The sequence below is a fragment of the Pyrus communis genome, chromosome 15, assembly GCF_963583255.1.
Source record: "Pyrus communis chromosome 15, drPyrComm1.1, whole genome shotgun sequence".
In the NCBI taxonomy this organism is placed as follows: domain Eukaryota; kingdom Viridiplantae; phylum Streptophyta; class Magnoliopsida; order Rosales; family Rosaceae; genus Pyrus; species Pyrus communis.
Window position 1 is genome coordinate 8,548,813 of NC_084817.1, and position 6,852 is coordinate 8,555,664.

The 6,852-nt window shown below is 35.9% G+C and overlaps 1 long non-coding RNA gene across 1 annotated transcript; it reads right to left on the reverse strand.

Moving 5' to 3' along the window:
- Positions 1 to 1,323: 1,323 nt before the first annotated feature.
- On the reverse strand, positions 1,324 to 6,509 carry LOC137718835 (uncharacterized). The gene is made up of 4 exons (XR_011065936.1): positions 6,200 to 6,509; positions 6,034 to 6,072; positions 5,598 to 5,687; positions 1,324 to 1,942 (listed from the first exon to the last, which is right to left on the reverse strand). It is a non-coding gene; the product is annotated as an uncharacterized lncRNA (long non-coding RNA).
- Positions 6,510 to 6,852: the final 343 nt, after the last annotated feature.

The window sequence follows — 6,852 nt, forward strand, 5'->3', positions numbered from 1 at the left end:
CTTGAATTCCGTTAAATCCGTATTTAAGTTCCATTACTCATTTAGGTTAACCAAACAAGAAAATTCACAAATCCTTGAAAATAAAATATAGTCATTTCCACTTCCGTCATTTTTGAGTTTCTTAGTAATCTTAAATCTCTTCATTTAAACACAGTGTAAAGAACAGTTGACCAATCTGAGAAAGTTTTGTTTCATAAATGATGAATGAAACGGCAGCTTTCGTCCTTTTTTGTCAATTTGGTTAATGGGAAAATTGATTCATTAACTTGAAATATTTGAGCAGTGATCTTCCTTTTTGGACAAGTTCAACCGTAGGTTGAAGTAATGATGGGAGCCATCGATTTGATTTCTTTCTTTTGTTTTAAACAAAAAGAAAAACAATATGCTTTTCGTTTTGTTTCCTCATTTCTTCAGTTGATATGCCAACTTATGAATCACGGCAGGGAGACATATTCGCGTTCCTTTTTAGCACAAATCTGACATGTAGGACTCGGTTGTATGGAATTAGGGTTTTGAGATGAAGGTGAAAACTAAGGAAATGACTTGTAGCTATTGAATCTTGGACCATATATAGTTTGTTATTAAATCAACCTTTCCCACCATTTTTGGACAGAAATGGTTGGTATGCACTATTTGAATTTGTAACCACATCATGATATCCAACAGTATTCCCATAGTTTGACTGACATTGTTACCAACATTAGTGTATACAGCAACAAACGGTACGAGGTATACAGCAAGGGAGGGACCATGCGTGTGAGAGAATCAGTTTTAGGGAGTGGGAGACTGGTAGAATACATTTGTGATTTTATTCAGAAGTAGGTAAGTTTTGCTTATTTTATGAGAACTTTAACGAAAAACTTCAAGTACTGTTCACTTTAACGAAAAACCATATTTTTACATTAAAAAGTCAATTCTAATACTATTCACTTTACCTTTTATTTTGTCTCTATTGTTAAAACTCAAAATTTTCAAGTTTTTTTCATTAGTTTTCCTTTATTTTATTTCCTTTTGTTGGATATGCAATATTACAAAAGAAGGGTTTTATTTAAAAAAAAAAAAAAGGGAATTGGGTTTTTGTTTGATATATTGAGAATCTCTACAAGTTTCTTAAAATTTTTGCTAAACTAGCTAGTGAACAGTGTTAAGAAACCATTTTAGCTTATCATTTTAGTTTAGCATCTCCAACAATACTTAAGATAATTAACAGCAAACAGCTAGTCGAGACAGTGCACACTTCAAGTCCCTATTTGTAGTTCCAGGTGGAAGGCATGATGGATGCCTTCCCTATTTGTTGTCTAGCTACCAGTTTTGCGTCTTCCCAGCTGTTCATCGATTAGCTCTGTCATCTGTTCTAGAGTAGCCAAATCGCCACACTAACTGATTTTCTAACGGAAGTAGACGGTATTGGAAACTTTGATGACCAAAACAATAGATCAAGGACCAAACTGATGAGTTGCCAAAGCATAAAAGATAATTTGTTGTAAAAACTAAATACATGAGAAGATACTTCAATCTTGACCGTTCAACACAGAATAAACGGTAAGGGATTATGACTTTTGATCTTTTCTTTACGAAACAATGCACTTGCTTCCTTCTCGCATATTCACCTCCTTTCCTTCGTCTCTGAATCTCCAACTTCTTTTCATCACATCTCTATGTCAACAATATTTGTAGGTTTTTAGTTTAAAAAAAATTCACGTAAACAAGATGTTAAAATCTTTAAATAGAGATGTTGGATTCCCAAGACTTTTGAACCCTTCACTCACTCACTTCATCGTTCACGCCTCTTGTCCTCCCTCCCACTCTTTCCTCGTTGCAGATGTGCTGCCACCGCCTTTTTGTGCGTCCACCAGCGTCACGAACAAAGGGTTAAACCCAATCACAATTGATGCCCCGTATCAGTTTTCTCTTTTATATATATCAGACAAATGAAGAACCACTGTCAAAAGAGGAAAAACACAAGAAGATAAAAACACCAAAATGTATCCATCTTTTAGAAGAAAAGAGTGACCATGAAAAATTGAAAGGAAATAGGAAGAAAGACCAGTTATGCTCTGCATGCACTCTCCTTTTGGCATTTGGTTTATAAAGGAAGTTGAGATTTCCCCATAAAACTAATTGGCAATATAGGAAGTAATTCAACCTCTCATAAGCCCTTCCAAAGTTTCTTCTTTCATCAATGTGGAACTCTTTTACTTTCATATTCTCACAGCTTCTCACCTAACAAGAGTTTGACTCCGTGACCTCCCTTAAAAATGGCATCATCAGAAATTCTGAATGAGGATAAAATTAGGGCTAATTGCATTTTACACAAAAAAGTTTTGGGCCATTTGCAGAATAAGCCATGGGGTTTTTTACACGTGGTCTTTGAATTGCACCAATTTAAGCATAAAGAACTAAACATTGAAATTGACGGTCAAAGTGTGCTTAAATGTGGGCCAAATCTATATTGCGTCAGCACTTAACGTCTGGTTATCTACACTACATATTAAAAAATTAAGGGTGAAATGACTATTTAGTCTTCCATAAAAAATAAAAAAAATGTTAAGGGCAGTAACGTAATTTCACAAACAAAATCTGGCCTTCTTTTTTTTTTGTTTAAATCTCGCCTACAAGTGATTTTAACATCTCTAATTTTAAAAAATTAAAAAAAAATTCTCTCTACACTCTCACGTTCTCTCTCTTCCTCTCTCATTCAATTTAAAAAAAAAAATAGTTAGATATTAAAATTGATGAAGTTAAATTGATGCAATTTAAAAATCACATGATGTAATATGCAAAAATTGAAACCTTGTGGGCCATTTTACAAATCACCCGCAAACCTTGTGCTATAAAACGCATTCAACCCAAAAAAATACAAGTAAGAAATTGCGCTCACACCCAAAAGCTGAACCTTAACCATCGTTCTGTCGCGCGAGCTCTCTCTCTCTCTCTCACAGACAAAGCCATTTCCAAGATCATATCCCAATCTGAAACTACAACCTCCAGGTACGATGCCAGAACAAGTTCCATGGAGTGGCGTCCGTTGATAGCTATCGATGCGAACGTCCAGATGCAGAACCCTAATGGTATGATTTGTGATTATCTAGAATTTTTCCTTTTTTATAATTGTTAGTTTACGCTCTAACACCCTAATGCCGAACCCTAACTCCTATTGCTCTCCTGCCTATCTCCTCTATTCTCTCTCAGACGAAGCCATGTTCGACGAAACAACCATGGTCGATGATGGTATGCTTTTGATTCTCCGTATGGCTAATTTTCAATTCAGTATTATAATCTTTGGTTAGATATGTTATTGTGTTATAGCAACCACGCTAACAATACAACAAGCGAGGGACGATGCATGTGAGAAAATCAGTTTTAGGGAAGGGGAGACTGATAGAGTAATACATTTGCTTTTTTCTGTTCGATATGTTGAGCATCTCTAAGGGGTTTTTAATTTTTTGGTAAACTAGCTAGTGAATAGCATCGAAAACCTATTTTTGCTGGTCTTTAACTTAGTATCTCCAACAATACTTACTTTAAAAAACCCTTAATATTTTAAATTGTTTAGCTTTGGTGAAATTCTCTCTCTATCTATAGAGTTACTATTCATTAAGTTAAACTACCAAGCATTTTATAGAGTGTATATTCATTAGAGCAAGGTTTTGTTGGGTTTTTGCTAAAATAATTAGCTAATGTTCTTTTAAGGATTCTCATGGAGGTGCTTGATATTTGAAAAGGGTGATTTAAGTTTCCGAAACCTAGTGTCGGTTATCTCTCGCTTATATGAATCACAATTATGCTCTGCCTTTCACCACCCCAACTCTTATAAATTGCTCTCTCTCTCACACATGAAGTAATGGCCAATTCTAAAGCTACAGTCCAACCAAAACCAAGTTGGTTCGATGATGACGATGATGATGACTACATTGTCCAAAGTCTCAATGGTATGCTTTTGATTTTTGTTTTGGTATTAAATCCTCAAGTTCTCCCTAATGAATATGAAGCATCTATTATCCTTAATAGTCCTTCGTTTAGTGTCTTTGTAGTGTATTCATTTTTGTAGTGTTTGAGTAGTTAATGTGTGTCTTGTTCTAGTGTATTTCTAGTAATCGAGTCTAAAGTTCCTTGGCACTTTGAAAGTAGTCCCTTGTCCGAACGTAAGGTAATGGAATAGTAAACAGCTAGTAGAGACGGTGCACACTTCAATTCCTTCTTGTAGGTATAGGTTGAAGGCATGATGGATGCATTTCAAAGAAACATATATATATATATATATAGGGAATTGTTATTAGCACTCGAAAAATCTCATTTTGCACTCCAAACTCTATAATTAAAAAGAAAAATACACTTGTAAAGAGTAGAATGAGATTTTTGAATTGCTAATAATAATTTCATATATATATATAAGCTCATGGAAAAAGCAAAATCAACTAAGTGCAGGCATACCCAAAGCTAAGAGAAAAATTACAACAATGACCGATACTTTGGGTATGCATGCACTTCGATGACTTTGCTTTTTTCATGAGCTTTTCAAGTTAGGTGGCATGGCTTTGCAATATCCTAACGTTTTTCTAGTGGACGTTCTTGTAGAAAAATCATTTATGAGTTGAAGTGCTCTTTAGAAAAGTTGTCCTATAAGGGCCTGATGTTTTACAACTCAATTTAGTTTATATGTGTATTCATGTTTTTGTAGCAAGAAAAAGTCTTATGGGCCAACAGATGATATTTTACTATTGTTATTAATATTATTATTTTGTATTTTAATTATGAAACTTTAAACAAATAGACGAAGTTGAAGGTATACAAAAGGTGATTAGACACCCAATGGCTTGACTCCAACTGCAAAGAAAGCTGTGAAGTTTGTTGTGAGGAAGTTGAGGACCACAAGAGTCGTAGTCGCTTGGTCTCAAAGGGCGCTCGTGTTGGCGAACACTGTGATATAGTTTGCACATAAGGTGGTGAACACTATCATACATGTCTAAGCTCATCACATTCTGTGCAAACTATATCACAGTGTTCGCCAACACGAGCGCCCTTTGAGACCAAGCGACTGTGACTCTTGTGGTCCTCAACTTCCTCACAACAAACTTCACAGTAATGGCATTTTTTTTGCAGTTGGAGTCAAGCTATTGGGTCTCCAATCGCCTTTTGTATACCTTCCTCTTCATCTACTTATTTAAAGTTTCATTGTTAGAAAACAAAATAAGAATATTAATAACAATTAGTAACATATCATCTCAAGGCCCGTAAGACCTTTCCTTGCTACAAAAACATGAATACATGTCTAAACTAAATTGAGTTGTAAAACATCAGGCCCTTATGGGGACAACTTTTCTAAGGAGCACTTGGGCTCATAAGTGCTTTTGCCATAACTACGTCCCCTAGAAACACGTTAGGAGAGCAAATTCTACTCAGTTAACCAACTATTAACTACTGAAGCATACAAAAATAATGCGAATACACTAGAACAAGACTACTCAAGCACTAGAAAAGTAGTGCGAATACACTACAAAGACACTAAACAAAGGACTATTAAGGATCATAGATGCATTCATATGCATTAGGGAGAAAATCGGGATTTAATACTAAAACAAAAATCAAAAGCATACCGCTACGATTCTGGCCAATGCAGTCATCATCATCATTGAACCAACTTGGTTTTGGTTTGAGGGTAGCTTTAGATTTGCCCATTACTTCATCTGTGAGAAAGAGAGAGCGATATATAAGAGGTGGGGTGGTGAGAGGCAGAGCGTAATTGTGATTCATATAGCTATAAGCCAGAGATAGCCAACACTGGGTTTCGCAAATTTAAATAACTCTTGTCAAATATAAAGCATCTCCAGGAGACTCTTTAAATGCAGATTAGCTAATTATTTTAGCAAAAATCCAACAAAACCAAATCTTGATCTAAAATTGATTTTCTCACACACATTGTCGTGTACCCCATACCCTTTGTTAGCGTGGTTTCTATAACACAATAACACACCTAAACAAAGATTATAATACTGAATTGAAAATTAGCCAAATGGAGAATCCAAAGCATACCATCATCGACCATGGTTGCTTCGTCGAACATGGCTTCGTCTGAGAGAGAACAGAGGAGAAAGACAGAAGAGCGATATAAATCGAGTTAGAGTTCGGCATTGGTGTGTTAGGGCGCAAATTAACAACTATAAAAAATGGAAAAATTCTAGATTATCACAAATCACACCATTAGGGTTCGGCATTCGTCTGGACGTTCGCATCGATCTCGTTCAACGGACGCCACTCCATGGATATCGCTCACTTTCTAGCACGCACTGAAATACTAACGTGAGGAATCAAATATACCAAACCATCACTAACTAATGTAAAATCAAAAAACAAAATAAAGAAACATTAGACTTGACACAAATATAATTTAGCCAACTCACCGGCAGAGATCACGGTGCCATGTAGGGACATTCTTGTATGTCGACCTAGCGTTAACGTCAAACATGATGATTGCATATTGCCCATGAATGCTGAGAATTTTAGGTGTTCATTAGGAGGCATCCATCATGATTGTTTAGTTTTACTCACTCCACTAGTTCTTCATTGGCCTCCTGGAAATCATGCATCCAACTGAAAGTGTTGTGAATTAAAGCCATAGGAATGCATGCTTGACGGGGCATCCATATGCGAATGACTGGCAAAGGCGAAGGCCCTGAGTTTGCACTCAGAAGCATTAATCTTGGAGGTAGTTTCACAATGACTGGCATTGGCATCATTTCTCTCTAACATCGATTGATTCTTGTATGGCAAATCTACTACTGCTACTACTACTACTACTACTGTGATTATGCCAAGTCCAATGCTTGATTAGTTTTTCTCCTCTAATGTTTT